A 13,225-nucleotide genomic window follows, 5' to 3' on the forward strand; every position below is an offset into this window, starting at 1 on the left:
TATCTTGAAGAAGGGATTTTTAATTGAAAAACTTAATGCTTCTCGTAATATTTAAAATTAGAGCAGAACAGCAATAAAATTGGTCATGGAATGAAGACAAGTTTTAAGGGAGAGAAGGATTTTTTTCTTTCATTTTTGCATTGGAGCATCCTTTAGAAGTCGATACAGACCCAACTATATCAATACTAAGATTAATAATGACAGGAACAGCGATCAGATGTCTCCAAGACACACACAAGAAGGCAAAGCCTTTGACTGCAGGCTGAAGCCCCTGGGGGCAGACAGCATTGCTGTCATTTCACCTCTGCCTGGTGTTCCCCTTTCTTTAGAAAAGTGCTTTCCTTTCTCTCCCACAAATTGTATTTACCCAGCAATTTGCAGCTAATGGTTAACCTCAGCATTAGCCTGGGAAATTTTATCTATGTGTGTTACCAGATTGATTCTGAAGGAAGACTCAGGTGCTCACATAGAGTATAAGTGATTCTGATAGATGTAAAGTTTTGGAGCGCAGCTCTCCTGATGCCAGCAGAAACCTTTGCAGAGCACAGTGGTGCTTCAGTTCCCCGGATTGCCCGCGGCCAGCACAACTCGCAGCTGTGATTGCCCCCTGACTTTGGAAAAAGTGGGCTCCAAAATTGCTTTCCCTCAACTCTCCAGAGCCAGATGGACATCAACAGGCTACCGCAATGAGATGGAGCCATTTCGCTCTGGAGTGTGGCCCAAGGCCAAGCAGACTTCTCATTGCACCGCTCTGCTGAGCTGTCCTAAGGTGCGATCCAACACGTGTCCACGGTGCAGGCTCTGCGGACGGCAGCGAAGGAGCAGAGCTGGGCACTGTAGAGAACTCAGAACGTTGGCTCAGGAAGGCTGCGTAGCCCCGGTCCATCCCTGACCTGAGTGCGGTTTCTACAACAAGCCCTAACGTCACCTCTCTGCCAGGCTCTTTCTTCCCCCATGTTGGTTGTTTTCTCATTCGTTAAAAACCTGCTAATTATCTCAGCCGCTTGGAACTGGGTCGCAGAAACGAATTGAAATCAGCTTTTTATATTGGCATTCACTCTCTTGTGTAATTAATAAGAAAAAAAAAAACAAAGATGGAACATGCAGGTCAGCCTCGTGAGTGATGAGACTGAGCTGACATGGCCAGCATGGGACTCAAAGCCATGATGCTCATTTTTGGGTGAAACCAGGAAAAAGAGGGAGGAGATAAGGTTTGTTATTTCCTGGTTACTCCATCTTTGTTTTTCTTTCTTTCATTTTTTTCTTTCAATTTCTTTCTTCCTTTCTTCCTTTCCTCCTTCCCTCCTTCCTTTCTTTCTTCCTAACTCAAAATCAGTGGTGCTGAACCAAAAGAAGTGGTTCTTGGTACCACATTTTCAGCATCTTTTCACTGAGCAAGAAATAGGAAAGCCATCTAAAAAAGCTCTGCAATATGTTTTCATTGCACCTACAATGCTAAGAAAATGGGGATGCTGGAGCAGGATGGACTGTTGCAAACGTGTATTTTGATGGAGATGTTGAAAACATGTGAAGTGAACGGCGGCAGCAACCCAGTGAAGCCGTCTGTGAAATCCAAGGAGGAATAACCGCAATTTGCTCTCCCATAAGCATGAGCTCCTCTCCTCTGGCAAGAACGAGCAGGCTCCACGTCCAAATGGAAACGTTTCCTGCTTACTCTACCCGGGCGGCAGCGCCAAGGGGCCAGCTCTGTGCGGGCCGGGCCCCGTCTCACCCTGCTGGGTCCTGGTGACACGGGACACCCCCGTCTCTGCCTGGGACACCTGCAGCATCTCGCCTGGGCCTCCAGCTGGCCTGGGGCCTGTGGGCACCTCAGGAGAGGGCCTGAGGGCCGTGAGCCTCCTCCCGGCTCGGCGGAGCCGCAGAGCATCCGTAGAGCCCAAACTTTTCTCCCCTGTTGCTCTGGGAGCACTTGGGCTCACCTCGCCGCTCCGGCTGCCAACAGCGTCTCTGCTTACGCTGCACGGGGCTGCGGCCGTCCGCGGCGCCTCGCCGGAGCGCTGATTTACAGTTTGTTGCCACTGCCACCGAGTAGCTACGCTCGCTGCTTACTACAGAGTCACTGGATTGCCAGGATGCTCCCGGCGGGCTGCGAATCGACGCTGAAGCTGGCAGGCCAGAGTGGGAGAGGATCGCTCCTAAGGGAGCCCCGGAGCCAAATTGGGATTCTAGCCCTTTAAATCCTATCAGTTACTGAAAAAAAAGGGAGCGAGCGAGAGAAGGAGAGAGCCTTCAGACTCTTTTAATTAAAGCTGGTACTATGTTCTGTCTTTCCAAGTAGCCGCAGTTACTCTAGCTCCTCCCGAGCCGCCCCAGGGTTCACCAGCAGCACGGCATGGACCGGGGAAGCCGCTCACCTGAGACCACCGGGAGCAGGTACGCTGCTTGCCGACGGCCGTGGGAGCGCGGCGCTCAGCACGGGCTGCTTGCATGGCTTCCCCCTCTCCTCCTCGTCAGCTGCAAGTGTCCCCATTTTTCCTGTCTTTTCTTCCTTTTTTTTTTTTTTTTTTTTTTTTTCTGGAGAGAAATCCTAATTTATGGCTTTTGGCTCCCTGCCTCACTCCGGTAGGGTGGCGGGAGGACGGAGCGGCGTCCTCCTCTGGGCACACCTTGGGGCAAGGGGCTCTTGCTGTCCTGCTTCGCTCTTCCCTTCCCCTTCCTTGCTCTCTTCCCCTTCTCTCTCACTCTATTTTAAATAACTAAGTGCATGACCTAGAGTTTTTTTTTCCCTGCCTCCTTAAATCAAAGACCTGCCATTCTGGTGGAAGATGAGTTGGGCTACCTATTCCATAAATTACTGGGGAAGTTCTTCCCTGTCACTTGCTCTCCATAAATTGCCCCAGCTGGCTGTAGTTCTTGCTCTTCTCCCCTCCGTCTTCCTTTTTATGTGTACTAGGTTAAGAGAGTTTTGCCATATCCCTTCATGCGCATTGCACTCGTAATGCAGATCATTTCCTAAGAGCCTCACCACCGAATCCCGGGGTTATTAGGAGAGTCGGTGTTGTATTCAGACTGGAGTTTCATCTGCTCAGCAGTATAACCAATAGTGTCTTTATCTGCTCTTATAAATTGCCCTTCGGTGCGAACGTAGTGCATGAGACCATTTAGCTGCTAACTACCACATTCACCGATTGATTTTTCTCTCCCCCCTTCTTTGCTCCTAACTGAGTGATATCTTCATTTATGTTTCTACACAACAGAGCTATTTCTTTAAATTGTGGATATTGCTGTTCCTTCATCGCCTCCATCTCTGCAAGCCGGTTGTGGGCGTATTTAGGATATCTTGACCTTAACGAGAGGTGCTTTTTTATCCGTGCAGGCTGGTCCCAGGTGGGAATGGGTCCCAAGGAGCCCTCTCTCCTAGGTGGCTCCCAGCAGGGAGGAAAAGAGGAAAACATTGGTCCTGATGCCTGGTCGAGGTAAATAACAGCCCTGACTAATAGCAGAACTCCTCGAGGCTTGAAATAGGGCAGAAAAAAACCACCATCCTCAGTAAATCAGGAAATGAGCTGTTCACATATGCTGTGTGGAGCCATCAGCACGGCAAAAATTCTTCCTCTGCTCCCCGGCAAAAGCTCTGTCTCGCTGCCGTTTCGGAGGGCAGCGGGCACGCTATGAAGTACCATGAGCTCAGCGCTGTCTCCAGGCACATAGGAGCTCCCGGGCCGCTCGGCCTGGCCAGGGCCGTGGGCTCCGTGGTGCTGGTAGCGTTCACGCCGAGTCTCCATAGAGAGAGATGGGACAAGAAACTTCCGAGGGGCAGGCAGAGCCGCACAACTGCAGATGAGCTGCTACACGGGTGTACCCGAAGGGGTCTGGTGGGCAGCAAAGGGTTTGACATGACCAGTCGAAGGCAAAAACTTAGAGAGGAGACCCCGCTGCCCTCGAGCAAAAAGCCAAAGATGCCGGAGCGGAGGGGAATCTGCAGCGCAGGCTCCGTGTTTAACTAATAAGGGTGCAGAGCTGCCGAGCAAAGCAAATGTTGTGTGCCCCGGGGTTAGGCATTTATCAGTTTCTCCCAGTCCGGGCTGCTTTCATCAGGGACTCTGTGTCTCTGCTGAAATGTTTTAACTGTTTGTGACTTTGGGGGACATTCTGAAGGAGCTCAGACTTTGTGACTGCGGTGTAGGATAATAGCTCCGTTGTTTTCAGCTTGCAGAGGAAAAATAAATGACCTGGCAAGGCAACTTGAAAGTGCCTTTAGTTGTGTGGGTAAAAAAAATATGTGCCTGCGATCCGAACAGAGCTGCAGGCTCTGCAGATAAACTCTTCTTGGGTGATGCCAGAGAAACCTGCCTTGCTTTGCTCTGTGGAGCTAAAAAATGCTTGGAGTAGCCCTGGAGATCCCGATGACCACTGTCCTGCAGACAGACAAGGCAAGTTTGATGCTGACCCCCTCTCCAGCGTGGATCAGAGCTCCCAGACAAGCTGGTGCTGCAACATGAGAGTGACCAGTGATGGGGGTTCACCATCTCTATCCGGCACTGCCTGGAAGGGAGGATGAACTTGCTCCCAGGCTGCATGGCCACCATGAGGAAGGGACATCGGCCTCCGGCTTTGCCCACACAGCCCTGGTGTGAGCCCTGGGGGCTCTGCTGTGGTGGAGAGCGGCTGAGGGCTCCCCCGAGACCTCCCGAGAGGGAGGTCCTGCCTGGTGCCGGGGAGACAGTACCCGGGCGCAGCTCTGCACTGTTTTGCCAGGAAGATTGGTGACAAATTGGAGCTCGAAAGCCACCAGCAAATGTGGCTGGGGAGAGGAAAGATGAATAGAGCAAAATACATATCTCAGTTCAGCAAAGTGACTCAAGCCTTATAAGCATATGGAGGGTGGGGAGTAATTATTTATAGTGCCATCAGCAGAAATAATAGAATGAAATGAAGGGCTGAAAAGTTATGCTGACTCTCAGGGAACGCTTCCTGGCACTGAGTGATGTTTTCTAGGCTGAGTCCATTGCAGCCTCAGCTCCACTGAGTTTGCAGCCTATGGACCCTATGTTGGCAATGCCCAGCATCAGCAAATCCTCAGTCTGGGTAGGACCCACTGAAAACAGGTGGACGATGTTTAGGAGTTGAGCCGAAGCCATAAGGAGAACAGAATTGAAATGTCAGATTTGACTTCCACCCCTTGAGTCACCTGTGGCATTTTTATCCACATGAATATTTCCAATTTGAGAATAGAAAAAGGGACCATAGGGAGCGGCACTCTGCCAAAAGAATTGAGCTGCATGGCCAAATTTGGGGGTTCCAGCTTAATTCTAGGTTGGATTAAAAATAAAATAAAAAAGAAAAAAAGAAAAAAAAAGAAAAAAAGGAAAAAAAAAAAAGAAAAAAGCAAAGCCATTTGCGACATCAGCAGTTAGTGTAATTCAGTGCATTGTCCTCCATAATTAAACTCCGCGCTCTGTGTTTCAATAACGCTCTTGAACCATAATGACAAAAGGAATTAGAGGGATTGGCAGACAGACACATACAGAGAATCGCTCACCTGACATCGCTCAAATTAAAGGTGACCTGCATAAGATTTTCTTTTCTAAATTGAGAAAATTGAGTTTGGACTCTTCTTAGCAGCTCTTTGATAACAAAAAAGAAGGCCTCTCTCTCCTTTCTTTCTTTACTTGCAGATGATGATGAGGACCAAGCTTGTCTTTCCCTGTTTGGGCAGACACATGGTCCCCATGGTTATTGGATGAAGAAAGGGCGAATGTAAGCGCCCGCCAGGCACCTTCAGCAGATGGGTGCTGCGTATCGGTTCCCCAACATCCTGCAAAAATTAGCTGGGCCATAGGTTTTCTATCAACCAGCCTGCTTTCCTCATTCCAACGTTTATCTTTTCCCTGAGGTTGCTTTATAGTCCCACAATAGACCAATTTCATCATGGATACAAAGATCATAAAAATACAGTTTATGAAAGTCATGAAAGGAGACTGGCTCCATCCTGCCCTGCCTGCCAATCTCCAGCCATCCCAAATATTCCCTGGTACAAACAAGACCTGAATTTTTGAAGAACAAGTAGGAAAAGAAAATAGATTTTTTTTGTTGTCGATAATAACCTTTCCGGCTTCCTTTCTTCCGTACACTGAAAGAGCGCAAACACAAAAGGCACAGCTCTCATTCTTGCTTCTTCTTTGCGAGCCACCTTTAAACAAAAGAAAAATAGCAGGGTATCTAGAGCAGGAAGAGACCAAAACGGATCTGACTGAGATAAAACCTAATTTACTCTTTCTAGCTGCTAGAGTCTAATGAATTCTCCTATTTGGAGCAAGGGACATATGTCAACCCCATTCTACAAGTCTGGCAGGATATTACAGTTTGAATTAGTATGATAAATTAAAAATAGTCGTAAAATTCTACAGAGGTCTTAAATCGTTAAAATATATCGTATGAATGAAATTACACAGTTATTAAGCAAAACGGTTGATATATAAACATTAGTGTGGCATTGCAGTCCTGTGGGACGAGAGCCATCTCAACCTCAGGACTCAAAATGATGCACATGGGGAGTAATCTTTGCTGATAATCTGGACAGTTTAGCTGGATTCAGGTAGCCTTTCAGAGTAGGCTAACCCACCACCTCCTGTAGCATTTTCTTATCTTTTATCTTTTTCTTTTTTTATAATCAAGATTCTGAAACCTTTTCTCTTCTGCACATAAGCTACTTTCAGTGTATTATTTAAAATGTACATTTCAGTAGAAAGAAGTAAGAGATGGTGCAGACAGTGTAAACCTTGTTTTCTGTGACCACCCAGAGAGTGCCAAAAATCAATCGTCTACTAGAGGCTGATCTTTAAAGTTAAGCCAAATTGCTTCAGATGCCTCGGGGATCCTTGAAAGCAGACTCTTAAAACAGGCACGCATAGATGCTGCTCAGCTTGATATAGGTTTCATTCTTTAAATCCTTTTGTGTTGGGACCTGGTCTGCTCAGGAACTGAATTACTCTGATTTACTTCTGGCTTTAACTGAGGAATTGACTCCAGATTCAGAGCTGCCCAGATGCTTTGGGAGCCTGAGTTTCTGTTTCAAAGCAGATTAATAAGCTCTTAGGACCTAAACATGCTTTACCAAACACTGGCAATCCCTTAGGGGATTTTGTGAAAGTTTCTCTTGGAGGGTCTATTGCAAGAGTAAAGATAGGAATACACTGAACGGTAAAGAAAATGGGCATCTATTTAAAACATGTTTTTCCTTTCAATCACTTGAAGATAGGCTGCGAAGCAGTCCTTGAAGCTGGGGAAGAGTTAACTTCAGAAGAGTAAAGGGTCTTCCAGTTTTTCAGAATATGAAGGCTGCTCTATCTGCAAGATGTTCTCAAGCAGGATATATTGAGCATGACTGCCCCATGGATGCTAGCTCTCTATAACACTGTGAAAACTGCTGACACCATGGAGTGACTCCAGATTTGCAGCCATGCCCAGGAGAAGGCCCTGGGAGCGTGTTGGCTCACAGGGATTCGTTGCTGGCTACCTTGCTCCTGCAACAGCAGTTCTGCCGTGGCCAGAGGGCTGGTGATGGAGATGATGATGATAAAGTGACTTGTGATGGAGCCAAGAAGTCATTATTTGGGCGACATTGTCTCAGTATTACACACAGTCAACACAAAATTGTGCTAATTCTGAGACAAATGGGCACATGAACCTAGTGTTCCTGCCTGACAGAGCCCAACTCCAAGGCTCTTTGCTTTCTGAGTTTCTGAGGCCTGGATGAAATGGGAGAGAAGATTAGGGCATTTTAGATAAACCTCCTACATGAGAAATAAGCCAAAAGGGGAGTCAGTTGATTCTTTTTTTCCATCAGATTGGACCATATACTGAAGATGTTGTGACCTGCTTGCTCATTGAAGAAACAGAATCATAGAGTGCTGTCATCAGGTAGTTTGATAAATATTTTATGCCCTCATAAAATGTAATTTATGAGAGCGACAGGTTTTATCCCAGACACAAGAAGAAGCTGGATCTGTGGGAAACAGTTTTCTTTACAACCTGTCTTCAACAATAGCTTTCACAGTAAGTGATATGGTCTTATATCATTTGTGGCATAAACCACTGTCACAGAGGTTCCACCTTGGGACTGATTTGATGCTTGAGGACAAGTGCCCTGCTAAAAATGTCCTAGGTTCCTACTAAGAACCAGGATGTCATGAGGGAAGCTGCTGTATGCACATGCCACGTCCAAAGCACGTCTCATATTCATGAACAACACAGTGTATGGGTTCCTAGGGTGCATTGTGGTAGTGGGAGCAGAGCCAACAAGCCATGGGCCTACAGGTCTTGGTATCTACATGCTTCACTCCGCTGTCAGCTGGACACAGGCCCATCATCACCTCTGAGAGCTTGCTGAGAACAACCAAAGTCTTCCAGCACAACCATTTCCCTGGTGGCTTCTCCTTCCCCTCTTATTGCCTCCTCCAGCCCCTATCAGCAGGAGAAGCCAAAGTGTGCAATAGCTGTGGCTGCAGGGGGTGATTCTGAAGCCATCGGGGCTTGGTGAGGCAGGTTGACAGGAGAAGGGCCCTCTCCAGGTCCTTCAGGCCCTTTATTATGTTTGGAGCCTGCAAGGCCTTGATGGTTGCATTGCAATAGTGAATAAAACAACAAAAATGCTGTCAGAGTATATGACAACAAGGCAGAGTACCCACCGTGCTGTGCAACTCTTTGAAGACAAGCCCATGAGAGCTGCTGGAGGAAAAGATAGCTATTTCTCTGCAGTAATGTGCTTAAGGAAGATTCACCATAGAAGATACTAAAGAACAGATTATCTGAGTTTAATAGTATGAATTATGAAATGAACCTGTTCTGTGCAAAGCATGGGGTCACATTCAATGAATCACTGGGCTTTTGTGTGACCATTAGTTGAACAGTTTATGTCAAAAATATGATCCACATAAAATTGCTTCAGTTTGATGGAGAATGTCTTCCAACTCCTGGTGTCCAGGAAATACAGGATAAATTTTTTTTCTTCTGCCAGCAGAATAAAAAAGCTGCAGAAACACAGGGCAATGGTGTAGGAGCTTCAGGTCCTGACATAACCACTAGATATAGTAGGAGCAAATTCCTGTCTCACCTAATCCTCCTTCTAGAAGAGGGCAAGGACAGCATGTGCCTCCTGTTATAACAGAATATTCCCAGCTTCTGTCAGTCACTCATGGAAACTTCCTGAGCTGGAGGCTATGTCTGTCTTAGTTTCAATGAATTATTTAAGCCCTCCTTGAACCGGTTTCTACTTTTGAGTGCCATGATATCTTCTGGCAAAAATTCTACAATTTAATTGTGCACTATTTACAAAAATACTTCCTTTGGCTTGTTTTAAATCTGCTGTGCAACAATTTCACTGAATAACTCCCAGGTTTAGTGCTCTGAGACACAGTACATGTTTGTTCTCTACTCACCGTCCCCCTGATGTTGAGGATATGATAAAATTCCGATTTAAGAGTTGTCTCCCTTTCAACTGCCTCTTTTCCAGAAGGGTCCTAATGTGTTAGTCTATTTTTGTATTTTTGCTCTCTCTTTGTTCAACCTTGCTTCCTTCCTCTCCGCTTTTTCTCATTTGACCATTTCTTTTCTTGCATACAGTGAGCAGAACATTATTCATCATGTAGGTGCACGATGGATTCAGACAACAGCATAGTTTCAATTTTGCTCTCTATTCCTTTCCCAGCAATTCCTCACATTACATTTACCCACGGCTGCACTGAACTTTGAGCTGATGTTTTCACAGAACAATCCATATTCCTCCCTATAACTCTTTTCTTGAGATAATAACTAGTTTAGTGCTTACCATTTTGTCGGGAGAGAAAGGCTATTTTTCTCCATGTGCATTACTTTGCACTGAGTGGCACTGAAATTCAGTTGTTATTTTATTCTTCAGACACTGTGTTGAGAGAGACTTTTTACAACAGCTGCAATGAGTTCCAGTTTTGATTATCCTGATAAATTTTGCATCATCAATAAATTTTCTCATCTCACTGCTCACCTTCCTCCTCCAGATCATTTATTAATAAACGAGTAGTTCTCTTGGACAGGTCTCTCCGGGATTACAGTAGGAACCTGCTTTCATTATGAAAGCAGATTATTTATCTTTGATTCCCATCTTTCTCCCATCTCCTCCATAATGAGGAACAATGCAAACAATTCATTTAACCTTTCTGCTATGACCTGTCTCTCTTGAGTCTGCTTTTTATACAGTGATCATCTATCAGCCATACCAGCTCTCTGGCAAACTTCCTCCTCCTAATGCTCCTGAGGAGGTTTTATTGTTACCCTTTACGTCTCCAGCAAGTTGTTGCTCAAAACCTTTCTTGTCCTGCCATATCATTCTTCTCCAGGCAAGTTGTCACATTCAAGAATCTACTTCTTCCTTTAAATATGACTTGTTCTTTCTGAGAAATGCCTTTTAAACTTCTCATAGCCTCTTCTCTGCTGCATAGCTGCACAGACTTTTTTCTTTTCAGCTGCTTTATTTGGCAGTATATGTTTATTTTAGTCTTTTAATAAGGACTGTTAAAATAATTGTTTTATTCTTTGGCTTCTCCTTTTAATTTCCTTTCGAGTAGTTTTTTCATCTTTGATGTACTTCCTATTTTTAATGGTTCACGTGCAACACACATCTTAAAGCTGGTCCTAGGCATTGCTCAGAACCAGACTGAGTTGCTTTTCTGCTTCTAGAGTTAATGATATCAGCTCTAAAGGTCAGCTATTTATGATATTCTAAAATTATGTTGCAGATTGTGCCTTAAGTGCAATACACACAACCTACAGAAGAGGTTTCTACCTCTCCAAAGCAACTTGCAGCAATCATCAGAGCTCCCAGCTGGAGATTGGTCATAAAGTCCCCGAAGCCACCAGGTAGTAGAAGACTGGACTGTGAGGCAGGGCTTCGCGTTCATCTCTTTGCCCCACTGCTTTGACCCAAGGCAAGCACTAGTATTTCCCCTCATGTCCAAGCCACATCTCTAGAAAGCAGTAAGACTGTTGAGAGGTAGAAGCCACTATAGCAGAATGAAGTCATATTGTTAACATCAACACTTCTGTGGACAATTAGAAAAATGTTTCATTCTGCAGACACTGCTGCACTGCTGTGGTAATAGTCATATTAGAGGCAGCATGACTATACAAGTAATAATTGAAAGGAAATGAGGACAGTTGTCAGGGTCAGTCTTAAATATGTCTCACTGTCATCTGGCAGAAGAGTTTTGATAAAAATTGCAGCACTTGCTGAGAGATGATAGTGAAATAAATAAGTAGAATGGAAGAGAGAGGGAGAACACACAAGAGCACAGTTAATAAATTTATAAGCAGATGAAAAATCCTACAAAGTAATATTGCATGAGGTAAAGGTACAAAATTTTAAAACAGAACATGTTTAGATTACCAAAAAAGCAAGAAATATACAATATACATGCCATGCTTCAGAGCGTGCTTAGTTTACAGACAGATGCTGGGGAGCCAGAGCACCTTTAGATAAGCAACATCTCACATGACTTTGAATGAAATAACTTAAATCAGTGGCACATAAGCACAAGCAGAAATTAAGCCAAGGCATGGGTGTTTTTGTAACTCCTCACATTTAGTTTCTTGAAGCAGGACAAACTTTTTCTGCACATATTTGTAAGATCAGGACAGTTCTCCCTGCTGATGCAACTGATTTCAACCAGAACATCAATTGTTCTGTACTGACACATGTACCCTCTTAATCTTTCTATGGCACAGGGCAGCTTTCAGAGAATTATTTAACATTCCTATTGGCAGGAAAGAGGGCTCATGGCCTTTCAGTCATTTTGGTTAACAGTTTGCCAGAAGATGTGAGATGTTTTTGGTATTCAACATCTGAGTCTTCAACCCATGGCAGCTAGGATCAAGCCTTAATCCTGCTGGAGCCCTGAGGGCATTAATTACCCTAAGCACCCTCACATGGAGTCTCCATCCTCACCATCTGCCCATGGACCAGGACCCCATCTAAACTCAGACCTGGGCTTTCAGTCTCTTCCTGAGCTGTATTGGTGTAGCTGGTTTCTAGCCCTGTCTCCTGGGACTCCTCAGACAGGCTCTGGAATTGATCCCTCACCTTATCTGAGACTGTTCCTGAACCCTACTTCTAGCACCCATCTCTGCTGTCATGTTCAGACCATGTGGCATTCCCACTGGTGAATGTATTGCTTGCACTGGAGCTGCCCTTGATTCTTGGCTTGCTCCCAGCTTATGGAGATGCCCCACTTCTGCTGGCTCCTGACAACAACATTTTTGACCAGGCATTTCTTTGAATCCCTCACAGTGAGGTAGTAATCATTTGGGTTGGGAACTTTGGCTTTATGGCCTGTGTAGCTGGTCCCAAAAATCAACCAGGAGAAGCATGAATTTCTGTGCACCCAGAAATGTTTGTTTACCAACCACATTATACAGGTCAGGAGTTGGATGTGAAAGTATGATTGGTGATACCTCTTTAGTTGTATGGATGAGTGTCTCTATGCTCTAAAATAACTGCTAAGCACTATCCAATTAAGCCTGTGCATTTCTTATTTGCCAAGGTCTTGATTTGTTCAATCCTTGGTTGATAGTGATTGCAGCTCTAAATTGAAAATAACTATTTGCTGTTCTACATCTATTTCATTGGCTTTCTAGCCTAGCCATGCTTATAAATAACTACTGAAACCTAGCTTAGATGCAGCCCTGCCAGATTTTGACCTAAACCTTATTTTCTTTTGGCTCCCTTGCTGCTGACCGTGTTCTTGCTGGTTCTTTGTGGATTGGAGCTGTTCACCCTGTGCAAGGCAGCGAACTGGCAGTTCTGTGATAGCAGCAGAAGCATCTCTGGTGAATTAGTTTCAGCACACCACAATTACGTTATAGGAGTTGGGTGAAAGGGAGCAGTAATAATGTACAAATCTTAGTTCTGCCAGCAAAATCTCTTTCCTTCTTGTTATTTTTTTCCTCTTTTTTTTTTTTATCCCCATACCTTGGCAAGATTCTTTCCTGTTTTTCACTCATTACATGGCAAATGCACAATAAGAACAGGAGGTCATTTACTCCAAATCCCCAAATTATATTTTTTATAACATTGCCAGTTGCTTTTTCTAAAGACTGAATAATGTAAGAAGTCCTTATTGGGTAAGAGTTATAATTAGATGCTTTCTAAATTTCTGAGTGCTCAGTGCACAACTTTCCTAATATTTCGTGGCTCCATATTTACGGTAATAAACTGAGTTGGTTCCAGTTG

At 44.9% G+C, this 13,225-nt stretch overlaps 1 protein-coding gene across 1 annotated transcript in view; it reads left to right on the forward strand.

The window, feature by feature from the left end:
* The first annotated feature begins 2,220 nt into the window (after nt 1–2,220).
* CALN1 (calneuron 1) overlaps nt 2,221–13,225 on the forward strand; it is a 143,900-nt gene continuing 132,895 nt past the window's right edge. Inside the window, exon 1 of the mRNA XM_088530135.1 lies at nt 2,221–2,394. The gene's annotated coding sequence lies outside the window, so the exon portion shown is untranslated. The remainder of the gene's footprint in view (nt 2,395–13,225) is intronic.

The sequence above is a fragment of the Tinamus guttatus genome, unplaced genomic scaffold, assembly GCF_059628265.1.
Source record: "Tinamus guttatus ecotype Peru unplaced genomic scaffold, ASM5962826v1 Tinamus_guttatus_pri_ptg000356l, whole genome shotgun sequence".
Classification (NCBI taxonomy): domain Eukaryota; kingdom Metazoa; phylum Chordata; class Aves; order Tinamiformes; family Tinamidae; genus Tinamus; species Tinamus guttatus.